This window comes from Capsicum annuum, unplaced genomic scaffold, assembly GCF_002878395.1.
Source record: "Capsicum annuum cultivar UCD-10X-F1 unplaced genomic scaffold, UCD10Xv1.1 ctg4185, whole genome shotgun sequence".
NCBI lineage: Eukaryota > Viridiplantae > Streptophyta > Magnoliopsida > Solanales > Solanaceae > Capsicum > Capsicum annuum.
In genome coordinates this window covers 4,266-28,954 of record NW_025849210.1, presented here as the reverse complement: position 1 = coordinate 28,954, position 24,689 = coordinate 4,266, and the positions used below count along the sequence as shown (strand labels likewise).

General features: G+C 33.0%; 1 pseudogene; it reads left to right on the top strand.

Moving 5' to 3' along the window:
* The first annotated feature begins 1,112 nt into the window (after positions 1 to 1,112).
* On the top strand, positions 1,113 to 23,843 carry LOC107862022 (annotated as a pseudogene).
* Positions 23,844 to 24,689: the final 846 nt, after the last annotated feature.

Here is a 24,689-nt window from a genome sequence, read left to right as displayed (position 1 = left end):
GAATATCTTTGGTAGTCTGAAGAGACCAGACCTGAATAGGAACAACATAGTCCTCAAAGATGGGACCCAACCAAAATCTATATACAAGGGCATGGGCATTTTTATCATCCTTTAAGAGTATCCTCTACATGTTCTTGATAATGAGTTCAGGGAGATTAATTTTAACTTTAGTATCAAGCAACTCCATGTGAGTAAGAGCAAGATTATTTTCCTCATTTTTTCTCTTCTTTTATGGTATGATCATTTTATGGACCACAACAAAATAATACTGGTAGAGAAGAGATATTTTAATTTTTAGAACTTGTCTACGATGAACCAGATTATAATTCCTTGAGAATTTCCTAGTGATGGATAGAGAAGATTCCATATTATCTAGGGAAGACCAATTAAATTTTACATAGTGATCCTAACCCTCAAGAGAAACATTAAGAATACGAGTAACATCCTCTGCTGATAAATGCATAGAAACACCACACACATATTTGGTAAAATGATTTCCCTTAGCAAAACCATTGGTGTAAAATTTATAAACCTCAGGCCATCCAAACTTGCACTAAGTCACTCCTTAAAGAAATAAGGTGGACCAGCCTTAAAATCTAATTCTATAAAAAATAATTACCATCTTAGGACCATGATAGATAGTAATCACACATCCACGAATGAATTGTCTCTTTTGGAAATGCAATATCTGCTTTAGATGAGCATCAACTGTCTTAGAGATATTAATATTAGTTTTAAAAGGAGCATCAAACTCAAGTTTAGTAGGGGGACGGACATTATCTCCAGTGGCTTCAGAATCAGAGGATGGAATGGGTTTAAAGATCTGTTTCTTAGAATTGGTTTTAGAAAAAGTCTTAGATTTTTGAGATAATGTAGAATGTTTCTTTGGAGAGGATTTCTTTGAGGTGGTAAGTAAGGTATTAGGTTGAGAAGATTTGTAAGTAAAAGGATTTGGAATAAAGCATTTTTATGTCTTCCCATGATGAATGGATCAAATAAGAAGATCAAAATTAGTAGGAGAAGTAAAGGGTTTGGTCGAAGAGGGTTTCTTCTTTTTACTAGCCCTGAGAACAGCCTCAAGAGTGAAATCTTCTTGCCTCTTATGATTTCTTATGTGGGGTGTTATAATAGGAGAAGAGGAAGTAGAAGGAGCAGGAAAGGATTCATCTTCTGGAACAGTGATGCGATCCTCAGGTAATTTTACCAAATGAGAGCAAACTCATTCAGGAATAGCTTGAGGGATAGATTTGGGAGTAGTATGAGGGGTGGTCTCAATGGGTAGAATTTGACATTGAGAAATTTATTGGACTTCATTTGATGAATACGACTTATTGCTAGATGAATCATGGATGAAATCATAAATCATGGATTTGAACTCATTCCATGCCCTAAAATCAGATATCTTAAATAGAATCAATAGGAAAATCTGAGGAATTTTGGCAAAGTCAAGATAAACTATAAGTTCAAGAGAGGTGGTGGGTAAGGATGAAATGAAGTTATCAGGATTAGAAGAAGAAGGAATTTAAGAAGACATTAGAGAGCAATTTCTGAAATGGAACAGGTAAGGTTAATTGAAGAGAAAGAATGAGAAAGAGTGAGTAAATAAAGGTTTTTATAGAGAAATAAATGGGTTGAACTTAAATGGGAAAAGATAATATGGAGCGTGTATAGGTATATGGGTGTGTCAGGTGTAATTGAGTATGAAAAAGAGAAGAACACTTGATGGAAAATGGCAACAACTTTTTGCAAAGAAGTGTGAGTCTTTGGATTTTGGCGGTTAAAAGTCCTCTTAAAACTTATGAAACACAAGTAACTAGATGTTACAAAATGCATACTCAATTAATGACTTGAAGTAAAAAATACCTTACATGTTCCATGAGCTCTCATGCTCTAGTCTTCTCAGATTTACATAACTCACCACAAGACTAAATTATATTATAATTAACTGGAATTGGGACAAACAACTAAATATGAAAGACTGAAATGAATAGCTAGAATGCAAGATAATTCTTTTCTAGCCAATCATTAAGGGTAGGTTATGCAATATTAATCATCCCCAATTCTAACCTATTTTCTCAAAATGTTCTCTACTTAGTGCCTTGGTGAAAATCTCAGAAATTTGATCTTCGGTTTAATAGAACATCAAATATATAAGACCCTTTTCAACATTATCTCTAAGAAAATGGTGTCTAATATCAATATATTTAGTTATTTTATGTTGCACAAGATTTTTTGCAATATTTATGGCACTTTTATTATCACAAAAAATAGAAGCATCCCATATCCATACCAAAATCCATGAGTTATTGCTTAATCCACAACAATTGAGCTCAACATGACCCAACAGTAACATACTCAGCCTCAACAGTATATAGAGCTACTAAGTTTTGTTTCTTAATGGACTAGGTGACTAAATATGATCCAAGAAAGTGTGCCATGCCTGTGGTGTTTTCTTGTCCATTAAATAACCTGCATAATCAACATCAGAGTAACCTACCAACTTGAAATTGCTCCCTTTAGAATACCAAAGACCAAAATCAATGATTTCTTTAAGATATCTGAAAATCCTCTTCATAGATTATGAGACTCCTTGGGATTTGCTTGAAACCTGGCACATAATCCCATACTAAAAACAATATCAGGTCTACTTGTTGTGAGATAAAGCAGTGATCCTTTCATCCCTCTATATAACTTTTTCTCCTCAAATGAACCCATTTCATCTATATCTAGCTTAGTAGCAGCGGTAATTAGAGTGTTGATCTCCTTTTCTTCCTCTATAGAGAATCTTTTGAGAAGTTCTTTTACATACTTTTATTTATGAATCATGGTTCCAAGAGCTGTTTGTTTGATGTGCAAACCCAATGAGAAATTTATATCTCCCATCATATTCACAACTCATAAGTTTGGCAAAGTCATGAGTTATGTAGATGTTTCTGGAGCCAAAATCATGTCATCAACATACACCTGCACAATCAATGAATCTTTCTCATTATTTTTTAAGAAGAGTGTGTTGTTAATTTTACCTCTAATATGTCCATTCTCCAAATAGAATTTTGACAATATTTTATACCATGCTCTTGGAGCTTGTTTCAGTCCATACAAAGCCTTGTCAAGCTTGTAAATATAGTTAGGAAAGTCCTTATTTACAAATTTAGGAGGTTGTTACACATAAAATTTATCCTCACGAATACCATTTAAGAATGCTCTCTTTACATCCATTTGGTAAAGTATGAATTCCTTGTATGCAACAAAGGCCACAAGAAGCCTGATTGCTTCAAGTCTTGCTAAAGGGGTAAAATTTTCATTAAAGTCTATGCCTTCCTCCGAATTTTATACTTGAACAACCAATCTTGCCTTATTCCTTGTAACTGTTCCATGTTCATCAACTTTATTTCTGTACACCCATTTAGTTCCAATCACAATTCTGTGTTTCAAAGGTGGAACTAAGTGCCAAACCTTGCCTTTTTCAAACTGGTTGAGCTCCTCTTGCATGGCTATGATCCAATCAGCATCCAGAAGTTCTTCATTCACCTTCTTTGGTTCAATCACAGATAAAAAGGCTTTGATAGCATTCAAGCTCCTTAATCTAGATCTTATAGTTATTTATGAGGTGAGATCAGTGAAAACATTTTCAATAGGATGAGATCCTTGATACTTGTACCCTTTTGAGACTAATCCTTGAGAGATGCTAAGATCAAAATGGTTGGTTTAAGATGTAGTGGTTGGAGTGTCAGTTCCCCTATCAGTGTGCCTTCAGATTCAGTTCCCCCTGTTGAAGTGCTTTTAGGTTCAGTTCCCCCCGTCGATAGACTAGGTTGGACAAACTATTCCTTCACCTGTTCTTTAGAATCACTTTCTTTATGGAGGTTAGTCTTAGCATAAAATTCATCAAATACTACATGCACACTTTCTTCAACACATTTTGTTCTATTATTGAGGACCCTATATGCCTTGCTATGGTGAGAATATCCTAGGAAGATTCTCTCATCACTTCTAGCATCAATTTTTTTTCAAATTTTCTTTCCATTATTATGAATGAAACATACATTTGCAACCAAAAGTTCTAAAATGAGAGATGTTTGGTTTTCTTCCTTTTAGTAATTCACAGGGGATCTTCTCTAAAATAGGCCTAATCATGCATCTATTTATAATGTATGCAGCAGTACTGGATCCAAATCTAAAGGAGACTTCGAAATCAATTTGATTTTTTTTCATTAACTAAGTCCTTTTGGACGATAAAATCCAATTTCAAACATGTAAGTACTTTTGGACTTTATCAAGTGATTGGTAATTCAATTCCTAATTATTTTACAACTCCTCATTTATGTTCATTATATAATTTTAATATAAAACTCTAATGTATTCAAAATATGTAGCAAATAATATAATAATATTTCATTTGAATCAATACTTTATTTATTTGATTAATTAAATTTCTTAATTTAATTGTCAAACAATGAAATAATCAATTCATTAACAAAGACCCAAACACTAGTTAGTGTGCGGCCTTATAAGTTTAAAACTAAATTGATAGTGTTATAAATGTACCATATATAGTGAATGTCTACTTTAACATATATAGTAAATACCTACTTTACCATATCATATGTATGTCTATTTATGAAAAAGTTACAAACCCCAAGGTTAGTTTTCCCCTATAAATAAAGAATTTTCCTTCATTGTAATTCATCCCTCAAGAGAAATAAGAATTACTCTCTATTCGCTCTCTACTCTTCTTCTTTGTTCTTTATTATTTCATAACATGTTATCAACATGAGAGACTCTACCAAACAAGATGAGATTATAAATCTAAAGGTAATTTCAAGGTTAGTAATTTCTTATGTTATATTTCTTTTGTTACTAATAATATAATTATTGTTGGATTTGAGGAAAAATAATTGGTTTGAAATCATTTAAGTTTTAAATTTATTTCTCAAGAACAATATTATCAAAATGGATGATAATATGTTTGGTTTAAGTCCCATCAATTTATGACTAAGACACCTTTATATGGGTAAGACGTTGAGTTTGAATCTCAATACGCCATATTGATGATATTATGTTGACTAAGGCAAAATAATGTGTTTTTAATGAGAAGTCATGAAATATGTTGCATTGAATATGCTCCATTCCATGAAGTGAATATGGTAGCAATATATGATAAGTTTGAAATATGACAACAATACTTCATTCTTAAATTGTATATGATAGCAATGCATAATATGTCTGAAAGAAGACAAGTGATTGAAAGCACGAATATATGCATAGAGGGACAATATGATAATGATCATTAAAAATGATGATATTTTCACACGCGTATTATGATCATAAGATATATTAGAGAAAATTCTTTAGATAATATGTATGCCTCGATTTGCTCCTGAAGTAGCAATATCATAAAAGAGGTTATAAGCTATCAATTTGATAGGATTTAGACACGATTATATTTCATTCATGGGAATGAGAATTTCAATTGTTATTAGCATAGATCCATTTCCTAGGTTAATGTGATGATATTTAGTAAAGCTTATCAATAAACGTGAACTTGATTGTGATGGCTTCACAACTCACCTCCGAATGAGGCAGAATAATCAAGAAGAGTTATTTTGAAATATACTTCTAAAGTAGTAAATCTGAAATTTATTCATGTAATAGTGAATCTGAAATTTACTAAAGTAAAAAGGTACATGTCATGGTAAACGAGTTTGCTAGAATAAAAGTTCATAAGTTGACATGAACGATTATGACATCCCGAAGATGTGCATATTGAGTATTGGACATGTAATGAAGAATTAAAAAATTCTTCAATAATTATTCATGTTATTTGTTCTCATGATAAGTTGGTTGGACCAACTAATTATTGGATTGAATCCCTCCAAATTTAAAAAATATAAAAGGTGAATAAGGGCCCGTTCACCTTTCATGTGATATGTTGAAAAAAATGCATCAATAATATAATCACATGTACATTTATTGTCAGCCTATAGTTTGACATTCATAAAGTTGCTTGCTTAATAAAATTGAGTTAAGAGCATAACTTTCAGATTGTGTAAGCAAAGATAATTTATCTTGATGAAAATGGTTTGGCATTGAATGGCTTCAATAAATAGCTAAACCATTGCTGATAAGAATAAAATTTCATGTATTGATCTGAAATACGATATGTTGCATACAATAAGACTTATATGCATTAGACCAATAAATTATGAATATTTCTTCCCTCTCAATTGGTTCAAGGTTAGGAACCAACTATTTTATCTAATAGTTTTGATGTGTGGTATACAATTAATAAAAATTCCATGATGCACAAAGATGTATTCCTCAAAAAGATGGAGGATGTATGTTAGTTATCCTAACATAATGGGAGATTACAAGCATCTATAAAATATGTTAGGAATTAGCATCAGATGCTCATTCAAAAGATAATTCAAGTCATATGCCAGAAGCATTTACTAACTCAAATTTAATCTCATATCTAAGCTGAAAGTGCTTATATTTTGCATTTTTAAAGGACAAAATCTACGCATGCATGAATCATGGTAAACTAATCGGTTCCAAATGAAATAATCCTCAAAAATGATAAGGAGCAAATAATCATAATAAGAAGGCAATGTGCTCTTAAAGTGCCCATGACATAACACTTCATGATATCTATGAGAGGTTCAAGTACCTGAAAATAATGAAGTGATGGGATCTCAAAATGTTATGTCACGTTGTGAACCGATACAAAATGATATATCATTGATAATATCTTTGATACAATATTGACGCAATATTGTAAAGTATTACGAGGATTCAAATTCTACGTTTATTTAAGCATGCTGATATAGAAATATTTATCAAGTGAACGTTTATTTTAGCATGCTGACAAAGAAATATTTATCAAGTGACACGAAAGGATGCATTTTGGTAAGGATAAAACTTATTTAATTTGTAGTCCAGACACTTGAAGATGTCGCACTTGACATGTTGGATATTCTCACTTGACAAAAATCCATATGAAAATCTCTAAAGGATTCAAAATGCCTGAAGAATATAAAGTTTTTGGAAAACTTTTTACTATCCTCATAAGAGATAATTTGATAATTTGAGTATCATGGAACTCTTGGAGAGTTTTCAAAAGCAATAGAATTTTTGCTTAAATAAGAAACATGCAAAATTGAATAAGAATTCATTCCGACCTCAAGAAAAGAATGAGGAACTCCTTGGTTATGAAGTACCATATCTTAGTGCAATTGATGCACTAATATTTCTTGCAAGTACTATAAGGCCTGATATAGCCTTTTTCAGTTAATTTGTTAGCAAGTTTGCAGTCCCAATCTTGTTGGTCATGTTGATGTTGGGTACTTATCTGACCTACATAAAGCTTGGTCTCAAATAGGCTATGTGTTCATATATGGTGGTACTACAATATCTTAGAGATATACAAAGCATTCTATCGTAACCACTTCATGAAATTATGCTGAGATAATAGTTTCTCCTATAAATAAAGGGTTTTCCTTCATTGTAATTCATCCCTCAAGAAAAATAAGAATTACTCTCTATTCTCTCTCTACTCTTATTCTTTGTTCTTTATTATTTCATAATAGATAGTAAATTGATCAAATTAATATACTAGACAAAGCTTCAACAACTAAGAAATCAGTTTGCTACATTTGAATATATCTTTACGTCTAGATTTATGAGTGTTTGTTTTTTGTGCTAAGTTGTAAATCTACTCTTCATTTATGAAGCTTGTGTAGGTTTCATTGTTTTGAATTTCTCTCTTTCAAGAAGAAAATCAACTAGGGTCAGTTGCTAGAAGAAGATCTACTAAGGATAGTTGATTAGTTTGGCTAGTGATAGCCATGTTGTGTCAGCTAGGGGTAGTTGACTGTTGGCTGCAATAAGGTTACTGTAGCTTTGGCTCAGGGTTGTCCTATTACAAGGAGATGGGATTAAGGAGTTAACATTAGGATTATGGGAGTCTGTAATCAAACATCGCTTTTGTTCTAGTGAATTGTTGTTGGTGAAAATTTTAGTCTGTAATCAAACATCTCTTTTGTTCTAGTGAATTGTTGTTGGTGAAAATTCTAGCAGGTAGATTGTGATTTTATTCTCTTGAATAAGGAGATTTTCACATTGTGCACTTTACTATTTGTTGTTCATGTTATTTGCATCTTACTGTCAGTAATCGTTCTTTGCCAAAGAACCTAGTTCCTTGACCCATAGTAGATATATCTAAAAAACTAAAACCATCGAACAACTTGGCTTGGTACGACTGTCGTGTACAAGTCTAATATCTTTCCATATTTTAATCCAATTACAAAATAAACTTTTTCCATGAAGTATGATTTTCAATCGGAAAATCAATTTTCCAAATCTTAAGGAGACTTTGAATTCAATTCCATTTTATTTTCAGTAACTAAGTCCTTTTGGACAGTAAATCCAATTTCAAACTTGTAAGTACAGAAACGTGTTTGGTAATTCAATTCCAAATTGGTTTACAACTCCTCATTTATATTCATTATAGAATTTAATTTTCTATTTTAACAGAATACTCTAATTTATTAAAAATGTGTAGCAAATAATATAATAATATCTCGTTTGAATCAATACTTTATTTATTTGATTAATTAAATTTCTTAATTTATTTATCAATTAATAAAATAATTAGTTCATTAATAAAAACCGAAACACTAGTTAGTGTGCGACCTCATAGGTTTAAAACTAAGTCAATAGTAAATTGATCAAATCAATATACTAATTAAGGTTGCGTCTAGCAACCCTTCTTAACGATCAGATATCATGAAGTACACAATTTATTCTCAAGAACTTGTAGAAGAATAATGGAATATTTTCTTCTATCCTTATAGCTTCGGAATACCCTAGGATATGATCTAATTGTCAAATCCCAATATGTGATCAACCATGTGCGCATGTCATATTATAATCGGTCATTAAATGACCTAAGAAACTCTTTCTTCTTTCATTCGATTGTCTTGGGAAAAATCTTAATTAGTCGTTTATAATTAATAACAACACAGAGCTTAAATTGATTACCAACGGTACTTGACAGATTTCGTCTTCATCAATCATTAATTTCACAAGCATTAATTTACTTGAGTGCTTGGGAGACTATATTTATAGGAGTTCGGAGCCTAAAGGGCAAGTTTTTTATTAAAAATTTCAAAGGGACACATCAAAATTGAAAAATATCAAAATGGACAAGGTAAACAGAGGTGATTATCTTGTTCATTAAAAGTTAAACTGTTTGGTAACATGCTAAAGTGAAAGGTAAAATTGTGATTTTACCTTACAAGGTAAATAGACCCGCTTATCATATTCTTTGACTGAAAAAGTTGATGGGATTAGGCATTTAATAGAACCGATGTACTCCTGATACAATAAGGACAAAGAACACATGAACTCAGTCCAAAATAGTCCACAAATTCAAGACTAAACCAAGACCCCCTTGGACTACACTTCTCGGGTTCAACATCAACAATAAGTTTAACAAGATACGAGGTGTTTTGGACACCAAATCAGCCAATCAAACTAAGTTACGACAACACAAGAATAAGAGCAACAACAATATGATAACAACAACAAGAAACGATTTCACTAGAAATAAGAACAAATGGTTACAAGTTACAAACACTAACAAGATTACAATAAAAGGTCAAGGGATAGATAGATAGACAATTGAGGCTATAATCTTAAAATCCCAAGAGCTTATTTCACTCTTGAATCTTTAACACCACATACAATAAAAACCTATCTCTTGCGTGAAACTAGTTTATATTCCACCTCTCAAGCATTGACATTTCCAAGCAAAATGGAAACACAAGTGATTTCACACTTGTATAAGCCCTAGTTTTGGGTTTGCCTCTTAAAGAAGAGAGGACTTATGTTACAAAGTGTTGTACACTCTCAATATTCATCAAAATCTAAGTAATGAAACCCTAGAATGTTCCTTATGTATTATAATACAAAATGGAAGATAAAATATTCATTATACCCTTAAGGGATAGACACCCATTAAGTGTAGTATGTTGGCTGATTTTTGATGAATTTAGGTTCACTTTTGCACTTTAATTGCTCACACAAAGTCTCGGACCCATCATGCACTCCAATAAGTCAATATCCATGGTTATTCTCATATCATCCTCTCCATCTTGAGAGAAATTTGCCCACAAATTCACAGCTTCACTTTGTTCGATCAGCCACTTCAAAAGAAATCACTCAAAATAGCCTGCAAAAATAAGAGATGACATAAAATCAGTCTGCTAAAACATGAGGTGACACAAAAATTAGTCCCTAAAAAATATGTGGTGGTAAAAAATCAGTCCACAAAAACATGAGGAACCCGAGAGCTCAATAACACAAGTCTCGGCCAACATCTTTATTTTGAACCTTGCCCCCTCTCCATCTTGAGCCTTGTCTTCAATCTCATCCGAAATAACTCTTCTACCATTATACAAGTATTGTCGAAGACTCCATATCTGTCATGTTCCTTTCTGCTATTCTCCTCTACATGGACATGTTGGCTTTAGTGAAGTGGAGTTTTAGTAGAGAGGATTGATTTGGTAAAGTAGAGCTTCGATTGTGGAGCTTGGATGGAAAGGATTTGGCTTTCAAGTCCTTTTTGTTGTACTTGATTGAATGAGGAGGGATTGATCTATGTAGGTCTCAGGATTGAGGACATTTGGTGGCTTGGCTTATGTCTATGTCATTTGGTGGTGGCCTTAGAGTATTGATCGTTTGAGGTAAAGTTTCTAGAGTAGAAACATGATAGTTCCTTCGACTCTCCACTCGATCCAAACTCTCAAGTATAGTAGACATATCCGAGCCAAATTTTTCATGACTCGCATTCGCCTTAGTCAATTCTTGAGAAATAGCATCAAGGTGGGCCAAAATGGATTTCATTATGGCCAAGAAGTTAGCTACAAAAATAGAAAACACGTTAGTTGTACAGAAAAAAATCCTCACTCTCTCTTTTTATTTCTTGTCTCTTGAATCCCTCACACTCAATCTCACAAGTATTGCAAGCTTTCTTGTTCTTCGAGAGGTGAATTCAACATTTACAACATTACTAGAAATTACCCCTATTGCAATGAATTTTTTGGCAATGATTCCAGAAGTGTTGCGATAGATGGTCTATTGCAATGGTTCCAATCGTTATAAATTTTTTTTGTTGTAATAGTTCTATAATGGTTGCTATTGATGGATAACCATTGTAATAGGGTGTATTATGGCAATAGTTTCTTGAGCCGTTGCCATAAAGTCACCTATGACAACGCTTTTTTAGAAGAAAAAAAAACTATTGCAACGTTTTCATTTTTTCCTCCCTATTTTTTCACAAAATCCTCCAAAATTTTTAAAAATATATAATAAAAATTAAAATATATATATAAAAAATGTTTCACTCTCAACTTACTCTATCACACTCTTAGTTTGTGCCACTTACTCGATCACTCTCAGTTTCCACCGTTTGCAACACCAGGACTGTGAGCGCCATTTGCGCCGACTGTCTCTCAGACCTTGATCCAACCGCCTCTTCGACCACCTCTTCAATTTACAATAGCAAATAGATAAAAATTAGCAGGGCATCCAGATCTAGTAGCTGAATCCTAATAGTAAGTGGTACTATTCTGTATTGTCTATTGGGTAGAATTAAATCCCCATAAATTTATGCCTAATAGCTTGCCATTGTTAGGATTCTATTTTTTAGTAGAAATTCTCATTGAAGATGTTCTACTTGCTCTAATTTTATGGTTAGTAATTTGAACTTGGTGATATATATGCTTTGTAAACAAGATCTTTCTCAGGAAAGCTTCTTATTTTATGTTGATAACTGTCTAACTTTTAGAACAGAGAGCTATTTGTGATAGATAAGGTAAATGAGAATTTTCTTTGCAAAAAGGGCTTTGATGCTTTAGTCAAGTTTGCTGATCTGTTACGAAAGCTCTCACCAATGCCAACTTGTACTTTCCATTCTGAAGCAACTTACGGCTAAATATGATATATCCACTTGCTTATGTTTGAATCCCACAATGGTCGAGCATATCATATGTTGTTTTCTTATATTTTCTCGATCTAGATTTTGGGATCAAGTTAGGCCCTAGATTTATTTTCTTAGCATAGTAGTAACCAATCAAACATGTTCTAGATCCAAATATTTTATCCCTCTATAATTTCCATGTGCTTGCCAAGAAGTAAAAAAGAAAAAGAGAATCAAATCAGTATGGCGTGTAAAAATATTATAGTATCCCATTTCTAACAATTTAAGCTATGGAGGGGCTTGTCTTTTTAAATTGAGGGGCTTGTTAAAAATTAAAAAGTATCCCATCCCCACCAGTTTAAGACTTAAGACAACGTGGTAATGCAATTCAAAAGTGTATTAGAAATGTATGGACTGTGGTCTTGTTTGCCTTGAACAAAGTCAAGGTCCACTTTTTTAGCTTCTTTATTTTAATCTCTTTTTTTTTGGTAGGATTATGTCATTTTTATTGGATAAGTATCTCTAAGAAAAACCACAAAAATTTCTTGTGAAAGCATTATGGATGTAATTTTTATTTTTCCTTCCTTTGGCAGAAAACACATCATCTGTAGATTGTTCTCATGTGCAACTATTTTATTTAACAGTTGAATCTTTGATTGTGTTGAATGTCTATCAATTATTGTGCTACAGGAAAGATGTGCAGGTGCTGACACTCTGTACGGTGTTGCTCGATTATTGCACATCTTCAGTCAATGCTTCGAAATAATACGGCACTGGTCGAGGATTTCTATGTGCATTTGGTACGTCTCTTTCAGACTCTTCGCCTGTAGAAAGATAATTATCTTGTAATTGTATTAATTGTTGATGTATCTAGAATTGTGTAGTGAGCTATTGCTTCACTATGTATGGAAGAGTGGTGTGGGTTTCTGGTCAAACTAGCATAACCACACAAAAATGAGAGCTATGGTACCATTTAATGTACAAATGAATATATAGGGTACATAAGAAAGTGTTTAGTTGGTTCTTCAATGTATTTGTATGTGCTGAAGTGATGCAATGCAATATTGTTGACTGTGTCAGAGTTGATCAAGGGCATGCAATCTTTGTGGTGTTGTTTCATTTCCTAGATTAACTTTAGAACAATTAAGTGAAGAAATGTTCCTTTCTTGTCTTTCATAGGTGGATGTTGTACCGGACCTTGTAGATCATATTCATAGAACTACTGCTAGGTTACTTCTCCACATAAATGGGTGAGATATATTTCCTTGCACTATTATGTATTGATAACTGGTTTACCTTGCTTTTATGAAGCTGAGTGATATTGATTACCCCCACCCCCCACCCCCAACTCCTATTTTACGGAGTTGTTGTCAATCATGATAAGAATAGTTGATTGTCATCTTTATCCAAAAGAATCATGGTTTGTCACTAAAATTTAACTTCTTTCTTTTCAATGCAGGGTTGGAAGTCTTAACTATAGATGTTCCATAAATACAGGCGTCTTAACTGACATTTCAACTGATCAAGAGGTTTGGGATGATGTTGCAACTGATGATTGTGGCTATACAATGCCTGTTCTTCATCTCAAATATGATATTTTGGAAACTGACACACTAAATCTGCTAGCCGAGGGCACAGTTGTGGACACTCTCTTAACAATGTTGCCAGTATGATTTGTTATGAATAATTCTACTCGATCATTTTTATTGCCCCCTTTCCCTCCTAACTATCACTACTGCACTTTTGACTTTTCTATTATTGATGTTGAACAGTTTTTATCAGAGGAGGAGCAGAATATTATTACTGCAACTCCTGCTCATCCAGCTGGGTTATGCGGTTAGTCTTTCCCCTTAAGTTGAGTGGCATCTCATATTGTAATGGCAGAAGCTTAACTTATTTTTAAAAGTGCATGACTATTGGTCTTCTACATTCTATAATGATGATAAATACTGAACCTCAAACTAGTTCGGAATTTACGTAAGGATACTTCTGTGAAATGCTAATACCTTGAGAATCCATGAGGTCCTTTTGAAATTTAGACAATTTGAGGTTTGGACATAAATATATAATATCTTTTCAATGCAGATTTAATATTGAAGTTATCCATATATGACCTCTTAGGACTAAAGATTCACTGAGTTTGTTCTAGTTTCATACTTCCTGTGGACTGGTTATCTGCAATGAATAGATTTTCTTTTGCTTATTTTGATCCTCTGTATCAAATTATAAGGTGATGGAGTCTCATCAAGCCATTAAATTGGACGCTTCTAGAACTGCAAAGGCTGTTATCTCTTGCATTGAGATACTAGGCATTTCTTTTATTATGGATGAGGTGCGTCCACTGCTTTACTTATTCAATAACGAAAAAGCATTGTTTTATCATGGTTCTTCCATATCCTCCCGTCCCTAATTTCCTTCTTCCAGTTTACTATTTTATTTAGTACAGACTTAATTCTTTTCACTAAATACTGAACTCTTTATGTACTTGATCATGGTCTTCCATACCTTTACGAATATGAGTTCATTTTTGCCTGTACAATTTGATTAATTTTTAATACTCCCAACTTCAATGTCCTGCATAAATAAGTTGACCGGTAAAGAATGACGTAGAGAAAAAGCTTGACTATATTGCTCTGTGTAAGTTCTTATGTGTCACAGCTCTGAAGTGAAACATCTGAATTCGAGGTTATAGATGGAGTTTCAGGTCTAGGTTGGAGCTAAGTAGAGTAGAAATAACTGCCAGAAACAATTTGTTGTGTTTTAACTTTAGTCATGTTAAGTGGTGGTACAAACTGCAAGTTATTGAGTATTTTCAAACTATTTTTCAAGTGGAGAAGGGAAAGAGAATGAAACGAAAGATAAAAAGTCTAATATATTTTCAGCCTTCTTCAAGTTTTTAGGAGGAAAAGAGAAAGACAAATGAATGATATAAAGATTAATATTAAAATGGAGTTGGTGCATATTAGAGATTCAATTTGCTGTCAAGCCTTGAAATTGATTTCTTCTGCATAACTTTCATTTTAACAGGTATAGTATATAGTCTCAAAACCCTAATAGGAAATATTCTAGTTATCCTCATGAATATTCTATCAGGTACAACTAATACGAGATCCCATGCAACAAGTTGAGATGGTTGGTGTCCCAGAAGAATACTTGTTAGGCCATGCTTTCGATATGTATCACCTGACCTCACCAGATGGAACGTAATACTATCTCTCTAATTAATGCAACGCTTTCTAGCTTTTTATTATGTAACGTTTAGTTTACATGTAAGTTATTTTGTGATACTCAGTTAAACTACTGGACTGGGGGAAGAGGGCCACCAAATGGAAGCTGAAATAGCATCACTACGGACAATGTTTACTCAAGAAGTTCAGTGTGGCATAAACTTGACCATCCTAATGTAACCAAGGTGACGTTAAAACTCTTCAACTTATAGTATGTAGAACGTGTTTAGAGCTTGTTGAATATTATTGCTTGTTCATTAAAATTCGCAGTTTTTAGAGTACAGTCTCATCTACACAATAGGCATTGCGATTGGAAGCACTTAAAGAAATAGAAGGAACATGTATCACAAGTGTAAAATCTGAGAAAGTCCCACATGAATATTCTACCATAACGGGGATTCAAGAATAGGTACATTAAGTGATTCTTATACTAATCATCCTTGTTTACCTGAGACAATTATTCACCAATATAGCAGAAACCTGTAGTTGGCATTAACTTGGTGATGTCAATCTAGATGAAGAACTTAGTGATAGAAGTTGAAGTAGCACTGATTGTATATGTGAAAATAACAACTGCAGTAGGCCCTTCCACAGTGTTTTCCTGAAAAACAATACGAGGTATACAAATAGCCATTATTGTTTGAATTGTTGCATCATTTCTTGCCTGCCCGACTAAACTCATAAAATGCATATTGCTCCGCACGAGAAGTACCAGGAAATTCTGTTATGTTTGTAGTATACGAAGCATTAAAGTAGTATTTTGTTGGAGGGATGGATACTTCTGGTGCCGTTGTTCAGTAAAGAAGGTTACGAGAAGGTCCAAGACTTGCTGCTTTTGAATCTAGATTATGAGCTTGTTGTAAAGATTTGTTTTGTGATGTGTATATCATTGTGTATTATAATTTATTATATATGTAAATACTAATTTATATAGTTGCATAAAATTTTAATTTGGATTATTATATTAATGAAAGATTTTGTTATGATATGTATATATATATAAATGTATTAACATAATTCTCTCTCTACTTATATATATATATATATATATATATATATATATATATATATATATAGTTGTAATTGGTGTCAAGAAGCGTTGCAATAGGTAGCAAAAAAATGTTGCAATAGGTGTCAAAAAGCGTTGCAATAGATAGTTAAAAGTCGTTGCAAAAGACCCATAAGTGTTGCAATAGATATCCGAAATTTGTTGCAATAGGGTTATTGCAACGCTTTCTCATCGTTGCAATAAACTCTATTGCAACAGTTCTTAACCGTTGCTATAGACGAAACAAAGCGTCACAATAGGAGGTTAGAAAAACCGTTGCAATAGGTTCATCTATTGCAACGGCTGTCGTAACCATTGCAATAGACCTATCCCAACACTCACATACGCAATGCCTACTGAACCATTGCAGTAGATCTATCGCAACGGTTTTTGAATCGTTTCCATAGGACTAATTTCTAGTAGTACAATGACTCTAAGGAGTAAAGAAGACACACAAGGATGTATTACAATGACTCAAAAGAATTAAAAAACACAAAGGAAAGTTAACACGATGAACGGTTTCAAAACTAACTTACAATCTAGTACTAGCTTATAAGTTAGATTTGGGATCAACAAATGAAGCTAAAGACACAAAATGAAACTAGAAGATCAAAATTTGAGCTTAAAATATGTTGCGTGAATAGTAAAAGTGATGACATGGAAGCCCACTATTAGTCACTGTTTTGGCGCCATTTTATTCAACCATTTGAAGTCTTGATCACTTTACAATTTGAAATGGTGAACTTTGGTTAATGGAGGGAAGAATACAAGTCTTGGAACTCTTTTCAATTTTCAAACAAATGTCTTGACTTGACTAGTACTATTTCCACGAAACAAGGTCCTTGAAATATGGAAAAGTGGTTGAAAAAGTTGTTGTCAAGTCAAAGATTGATATGATTAAGTCTTTTCACCAACAAGTCTTGTAAATTTATATTCCATCTGTTTAGATCTATTAAGCACCTTTACGTTGGTCAAGATATGAAATGGATGAAGAAAAAAAAGAACACAACAACAATCTTCAAGAACTACAACAACATCTACATATTCAATAACAACCCGCCACAATAAATCACCAACAAACGGCCAAGTCCCCTTGGTGTTGTGTTTTAGTTTTAGCAAGAGAGGAAGGTTGTGATGAACAACAAGAATACTACAGCAACCTTTCAAGAACAACAACAATATCAGACAATGTCCCACTAAATCCACAACAACAATAACAACACCAAACGGCAACCACAATGTTCACAACAACAACTTTCAACAAGTTCAAGCTCATGTTTAGATCTAGACTCTAAGTGTTAGAGAACAAGAAAACTAACACTATAAACACACAAGACAAGTGATAGACTCCTAGATCTAGACACACGAAAACAACAATTTCTTGGCTAAGAACACCACAAGAACACAATTTCGGCCAAGACAAAAACAATGGACAAATTATTTTTTTTTGGATTTATTTTTAACTAACAAGCCCAAGATTGATATCGTGGGAACAAGATCGATCTCGTGGGAACAAGATCAAGCCATTATTTGATACCAAATGATACAATAAGGACAAGGAACACACGAAATCAGCCCAAATAGTCCACAGATTCAATACTAAACCGAGACCCCCTTAAGCTACACTTTTCGGGTTCAACATCAACAACAAGTTTAACAATATACAAGGTATTTTTGACACTAAATCAGCCAACCAAACTAAGTTACAACAACAAAAGAATAAGAGCAACAATAATATGACAACAACAACAAGAAACGGTTTCACTAGAAGCAAGAACAAATGGTTACAAGTTGTAAACACTAACAAGATTACAATAAAAGGTAAAGAATTAGATAGTTTGACAATTGAGGGTATAATCTTAAAAACCCAAGAGCTTATTACACTTTTGGACCTTTAACACCACACAAAAAAAACGTATCTCTTACACGACACTAGATCCGATTTTACCTCTCAAGCATCGACGTTTTCAAGAAAAATCCAAACACAGGTGATTCCACACTTGTATAAGCCCTAGTTTTGAGTTTGCCTCTTAGAGAAGAGAGGAATTGTGTTACAAAGTGTTGTACACTCTCAATATGCATCAAAATCTAAGTAATGAAACCCTAGAGTGTTCCTTATATATTACAATACAAAGTGGAAGACAAAATGCCCATTATATCCTTAAGGTATAGGCGCCCATCAAGTGTAGTATGTTTGCTGATTTTTGGTGCATTTAGGTTCAATTTTGCACTTTAATTGCACATACCAAGTCTCAGACCCATCATGCACTCCCATAAGTCCATATCCGTGGTTATTCTCGTATCAACTCCCTCCGTCCATCTTTGTTTATTCACAATTTCTATTTTGGATGTCTAACAATATTTGTCCAATTTATGAAATTAGTGAATAATTTATTCATTTTTACATATTTTACCCTTGGTATTAAATACAATACATCACTCATTGCATTTTTCAAAATAAAAAAATTATTATATTCAAAAAGTGATATAGTAAAACTACACATCTATTTATTATTTCTTAAGGCATAAGTCAAGTCAAAAGTGAACAAGTATTTATGAACGGAGGGAGTATTTAGTGAAGAATTTATTTTAGATGTAGTTCAAGGGAAGGAGATTATTTTACCTGACAAGGTAATATTTGTCCCTTACCTTATTAATTTTCTTTTTTAAACCACTTATTTCATTCATTTTTTATTCACATTACTTGTTTTTATCTATTTCACTCTCTTCATTCACATTACTTGGATGTTTGTTCTTGTTCTTGTTCTTGTTCAAAGTATATTTTATTAAAAATTATGCACTTTAAAATATATTTTAGTCACATTTTATATAATTATTTCCATACCTAACAACAAATACGTAGTATTAATAGTATCGATCATCTTTTTAGCTTACTAATTTACCAAACATTGTTGTTATCGTACCAACTTGTTAATCCTAAACCTATGTTAAGTCATTGTTTTCTGTCTAACTTTTTTGAAATTTGTTTTTTGCATAACAAAGATGTTAAATTTGGTCATGTATGTGTAAACAACTTGCCCTTAGGCTACGGACTCTCTTTAGTTGTATGCATGTGTAAATTGGTCAATTCATCTAATTATTACTTGACATAAATATTCATGAAATACGCTTCAAAACTAATTTTAATTTTCTTTCTGTATAGATATGGAATATCAACAGTTTGTCCATCCAGGACAATCACAGTATGATGTATGTGCCACGCAAAGTAAGCATCAGTCCGAGGCTATTTAAAGAGGCTCATTAAAGGGAGAAAAGAAATGGTAGTGCGGTGTGATGATAATGGTTTTTGGCTATATATTAGTTGTCCATTCCAAATGGAGTTTCACCAAATATTGGTTGTCCGTTGGACGTAAAATAATTTGGATGTTGATTAGAAATAACCACATCATCTTTCGAATTAGTAATACCCAGTTTACTCCTAAATAACCTTTTCAAACGATCATACTTGAGAGATAAAGAAAATGACTGAACTACTATAGGACGCTGACTATATCGAACTGAATCCCCATCTTGCAAAACTTAATCTTATCCCCATCTTGCAAAACTTAGTCTTACTTTATTGTCATCCATATCTTAAAGTAAGAAATGTATAAGGAATGAATAAGTTATGAACTTTGACAATTTTCTTTAGTTGATGCAAATGAAAGAAACTGTACTCATACTCTTTATATAGCACTGTGAATTTTGAAATTATTACAATGCAAACATGGGATCCTACCATACAAGGTGAACATGAAATCCTACCTTACAAGGTGAGACGACTTATAATCAGCTAGCAAAATCTCTTATCAGCAGTAAGTCCCATCTTATAGACACTCGTTTCTTTTTTCTGCAGTTAAAGAATAAGGTAAGTAACTCCATTTACCTTGTAAGGTAAAATCACGATTTTACCTTACACTTTTTCAGCCAAACTTTCATTAATAGATAAGGTAAGATAAGGTAATCGGGTCCATTTACCTTGTAAGGTAAAATCAAGATTTTACCTTACACTTTAGCATGTAATCAAACGACGTTAACTTTTAATGGACAAGGTAATCACCTATATTTACCTTGTTCGTTTTAGTATTTTTTTTTATTTTTATATGCCCCTTTAGAATTTTTGATAAAAAAACTTGCCCTTTATGCTCCGGACTCAGGGGCGGATGTATCACTATGAATGCGGGTTCCCGGGAACCCCCAAACATTTTCGTATACTTTGTAATCATATTAAAAATATATTAAATATAGAAGAATTATAAGTGAGGAGAACCCATAAACAAAGTTGTTAGTTGGCTTATTGGTTCAAAAAGGGTTGAAGAAATACCACACATGCTAGACCCTAGTTCTAATACCCTTGGAACGACTATTTTTTATTTTATTGGAAACCCACAAACTTAAAATTTTGAATCCGCTTTTGTCCGGACTCCTATTTATAGTAACTTGTTGGGGATCCAAAACGCATCAAAGTGAATCAATAATCAACATGATGGCAATATTCAGCAATGTGGGCATGCTAACTATACCTCTGACCATGTCTCTACCTATTAGTACTACTACCAGCAGTTTTCCCTCATTGATCAGTAGAGTAAAACCATCATTAGTTATATCAAAAGCCTGCCTCTCTACAACAGCGGACGATGGCATGAAAGCTGAGGGGAATGATACTAGGCGTTCAGGTAATTACGGGCCACCCACGTGGGATTTTCAATATATTCAGTCCATTTACAATCATTATACGGTATATTTATCTCTATATAGATTTGTTTATTGTTGTTGTTCAAACGTATGCATAAATTATATTTCATTCATTTCAATTTATTTGTTTTACTTTCCTTTTTAATCTATTCTGTCTTTTAAAAAAAAGTTTCTCCTTATTTGACAATTCTTTAATTATACCAGTCAAAGATTACCTGGATATATATTTGAGCTGATCATTTGTAAATGTCTTGCATAGGGAGAGAAGTATATTAAGCGTCTTAATGAACTTGAAAAGGAAACCAAGAAGAATTTGATGATGATTGAGGGATCACAATAATTGGAAAAGTTGCAGCTCATTGATAATTTACAAAAGCTGGGAGTGGGTTATCATTTCATCGATGAAATCATGCAAATTTTAAGAGGCATAAACCAACATATACCAGAAGATTCATTATACTCCACAAGTCTAAATTTAGACTCTTGAGACAACACGGATTTCCTATCTCTCAAGGTGTGCTAGCTGTTTTTGCCAAACTAATTTCAATTTTTACTTATTTTCAGGTGTAGCACAATATTATTGGTGACCTAAAGTCAAATATTAATAAGAAGTTGCCATTTTATTTTTCAAGAAAAAAGTGTTTTAAAAAGGATCAAGTAATAATTGGGGGTGAAACCTGCAAAAAATTGACGATTCAAATCTATCTCTTAATATTTTCTCTTTTTTGAAGAAACTTATAACCCTATTATTTTAAAAAATGAGGCACACTTCCTTTTTTTTTTTCAAATGTCTTTAGAGTCTCCCTTGCTTCTTTTATACGTGCATTCTCTGAGAACTGACTAAGTCTTTTATTATCATTTTTATTAGACATGTTGAACCATGTCAAGGACGAGAATGGCAATTTGAAGAAACAAAGTATTTGTAACGACACTAAAGGTCTATTTCAATTATACGAAGCTTCATTTCTCTCCACAAAAACTGAAAACACTACTTTATTAGAGTCCGCGAATACGTTCACAATGTCACATCTAAAGGACTATTGAACAATAATCAACATGGTGAAGACGATGTGACAGTGGCATTAGTCCATCATGCACTGGAGCTTCCTTTGCATTGGGTGATGTTGAGAGTTGAGACAAGTTGGTACATATTTATGAGAAAATGCCAAATGCTAATCCTCTTTTGCTGGAGCTTGCTAAGTTGGACTTCAACATTGTTCAAGCAACACACCAACAAGATTTAAGATATCTATCAAGGTGAGATATGTATAAATTATATTCCATCAATTAAAATTTATTTGTTTTACTTTTCTTTGTTTAGTCCACCTATAAAAGAATGTCTTTTTTTTTAATACTCATTAGTTATTACTATCCCGATGGCATGTGTAAGACCACACAAAATTAACATTTTGGTGTATTCTATCTATATTTAGTTTAAGATCTCAAGACTCAAATTTATCCTTTACTTTCTTGAATTTAATGTCAAGTTAAAACCAGACAACAAATTGAAACAGATGTAACTACTTATAGTAAGTGGAATTACTGAATTAATTAATGCCTTGAAAAATACACTACGATCCCCTTTGGACATACATTCTTATTGCTTTAGCAATATTTTCTTCGAATTAAATGCAAGTCTAACCTTTTTTATGTAATTAAGGTGGTGGAAGAGCTCATGCCTAGCAGAAAAATTGCCGTTTGCAAGGGATAGAATTGTTGAAGCTTTCTTATGGATAGTTGGGACAATGTTTGAGCCTCAACACAGCAACTTTCGACGAATGTTGACAAAAGTGGCTGCTCTAGTTACTGCCATAGAAGATATTTATGATGTCTATGGAACCCTTGATGAGTTGGAAGTCTTCACTCACGCTGTTGATAGGTTTGTGCGTCTCAACGAAAAATATAATTGTGCGCTATATATAAACTATAAAAACAAAATAAAAAAGACGATACTAACTTCTAGTACTAAATTCACTACTTAATACTTCCTCTGTCCTACGAAACAAGTACTACAAGTCATCACGATAAATTAACAATATTCCAGTAGCAGTTAGAGAAAAACTCAATTAACTCGAAATCTGAACACTGCCACATTAAATTTTTGTTACCTATTTAATAATTAGCTATTCCTCATCTAATTCTTGATCAAAATGTACCTTGTGGTTACATTCAGGATGGAAGTAAAAGCAATGGATCAACTTCCAGATTATATGAAAGTATGTTATCTTGCACTCTTCAACAGTATAACCGAAATTGCATATGAAGTTCTCAAAGTGCAGGGGATCAACGTCATACCATACCTTAAAAAAGCAGTAAAAAAAAGCTTACTTCTACTTTGAATATATATATATATATATTTTCCATGCTTTCATCTCAAATTTCTATATAGAAAGGGGGCAAATACACCCCTCAAAACATGGATTTAGAGCGAATACATCTTTCGTTAAAAAAAATGGTGCATATATACATACATCCCGTCATCTAGCAGCTGATACATATTTACTTTTGCACCACCTGGGGTATATTCTCTCTAAATCGAAAAGTTAAGGGGTATATGTGTCCCTTTTCACTTCTCTCTCTATATGTATACACATATATTTGATACATGCATGCATGTTATTAGTTAGTAGGCGGATTTGTGCAAAACTTACTTATAAAAGAAGCTAGATGGTACTACAATGAATATACACCAAGTATGGTAGAATACATGGATAATGGATGAATTTCAGTTGAAATTCCAGTGATTGTAATCTACGCATTCTTCTGTGTCACAAATCCAATTACCAAAGAGGAATTAGAATCCTTAAACAAGTATCCTGATATAATTCGTTGGTCTTCTACAATTATTCGTCTTGCTGATGATTTGGGGACATCTTCGGTACATTTCTAACCCATATACTACCTCTGTCTCAAAATACTTGTATTTTCATTTACGTACACCCCTTACGATAACATTAATTAGTGCAAGTTATTTACATTATTTTGTTGAAGCAACCAATTCAATTTTATTATGGGCAGTTACATGTAGTTGTTCATATTCCAGTACGAAATATGGCTAGTGCAATAAGGCATTATACACATCCATTTGGTACATGTACCATCCTCTTGATATAGCTAGTGCAATAACACACCTGAAAGTCACCATCTTTATCACCGGTGAAAAAGTATCATGGTAATCTATTCCTTCCTGTTGACTGTAACCTTTAGCTACCAGTCTTTCTTTGAATCTCTCAACATCACCGTTCTCTTTATACTTGATCTTGTATACCCACTTTGAGCCAATGACATTCTTTCTAGAGGGCAACTCAAATACTTCCAATGTGTTGTTATCCTCAAGTGCTTTAATTTCTAACTTCATGGCTTTTATCCATCTATAATCTTTGGAGGCTTGACTGAAGTACTGAGGCTCAACCAGGTCTGAAAAACTACTCACATTACATTGATAATTGGATGTAGTATTCTTGTAGGACAGATAATTTGATATTGGATATCTTGTACCCTTTCTCTTCCCAGTTATAGAGCAATATTTCATCCAAATAGGATCTTTGGCCACCCTTGATGTTCTTTTATAAGTGATAGATTTTGCATTGTCTATGCATGCTGGAGCTGACTCATTAGGTTGAACAGTCGACTGATCTTCTACATCCACTGATGGATCAAGCACTGAAGTACTTTGAGGTAATTCTCCTACATTTGATGTTAAATCATCATTAGTATTTTCTAACTCCATGGACTC